This window comes from Vigna umbellata, chromosome 7, assembly GCF_029865625.1.
Source record: "Vigna umbellata cultivar VRB3 chromosome 7, Vumbellata_1.0, whole genome shotgun sequence".
Classification (NCBI taxonomy): Eukaryota; Viridiplantae; Streptophyta; class Magnoliopsida; order Fabales; family Fabaceae; genus Vigna; species Vigna umbellata.
The window spans coordinates 21496848-21498097 of NC_142171.1; the positions used below are offsets into that span (position 1 = coordinate 21496848).

The following is a 1250-nucleotide window of genomic DNA, read 5'->3' on the forward strand; positions in this document are numbered from 1 at the left end:
ACGGATTTGTTGAACCTCAGACCATTCAACCGTCTGGTAACACACCTCAAAACAGACAAGATTATTTGCAAACATGGATGGATGAGTCAAAAAGAGACGTATACCTTGTGCCATACATTGACGGGTAGGTGTTGTTATATGTGGTCAGTTTATTATTATAGTTTCGTTAATTAGTTGAATAACTATTTGTCCTTCGTGATAGGTCGCACTGGCAGCTGATGGTAATCATTCCCAAACAATGTAAAATTATATTTTTTTGTTCGTTGCACAGGAGGATGAAAACTGAGTTGAGAACCATGCTTCAAGGGTAAGTGTTTCTCCAAAAATGACTTTGAATTTGATGTTCACCTTCAACTTTTATGATAAAATAGTCATATTAATTATACTTTGTGTTTTCAATCTGTACAGAGTTATTGGTAAATCTCGTGGTCAACTGGTTCAAGTTTTGTATCCAAAGGTTGTAAGTCATTTAACGTTTCCTTTTCATTTATGTTATTGAATGATCTAAATTCTTAACTATTTAGTTTGTTATTTTAGTGTAACCACCAGGTAGATTCATGGGAATGTGGCTTCTATGTGATGTGTTGGATTAAGACCATCATTCGAGCAGTCATTACAGATGACTGGAATGAGGTAATGATGTATACCTTCAATACATTACAAATCATATTCATCTACAACTATATATGAAACAATAATGAATCTTTGTTGAATTTTGCAGCGCTTCAAGACTACATCGCCTATTACAGAAGACACAATTAAACAGATAAGGCAGGAGTGGACCGCTTATCTTCTGCAAAGATGGAGTTAGGAATAGTTATATTTCTTGTTGAACATTGTTTAGTTTTTTAGTTTAAGTTTTATGTTGATAGTTTGGTAGTGGATTGAACTCCACATTAAGTAGAACTTTGTTTATATAAAACGCATTTTTATATTATTGCAAAATTGTTCTGGGACATTTTTCTGCTTTTCAGGTGTGGTTTTATTGAAAAAATAAACTAATTTTTAAAAAAAAGACGCCCAGTAGACGTCCGTTAGTGCACAGTCGGACGTCTACAGACGTCTGTCAGTGCACACACGGACGTCCACCCCCCAGCTCCTACCTAAAACATTTCAGCAAGGTAGACGTCAGGGGGGAGGAGGCGGACGTATATATAGACGTCCGTCCAGACACAACGGACATTTATATAGGCGTCCGTCCAGACACAACGGACGTTCATGTAAACGTCCCTCCTGACACAACGGACGTT

General features: G+C 36.8%; 1 long non-coding RNA gene across 1 annotated transcript; it reads left to right on the forward strand.

The window, feature by feature from the left end:
- The first annotated feature begins 233 nt into the window (after window positions 1-233).
- Window positions 234-968, forward strand: LOC148195410 (uncharacterized). The gene is made up of 4 exons (XR_015780707.1): window positions 234-307; window positions 411-457; window positions 538-633; window positions 722-968. It is a non-coding gene; the product is annotated as an uncharacterized LOC148195410 (long non-coding RNA).
- Window positions 969-1250: the final 282 nt, after the last annotated feature.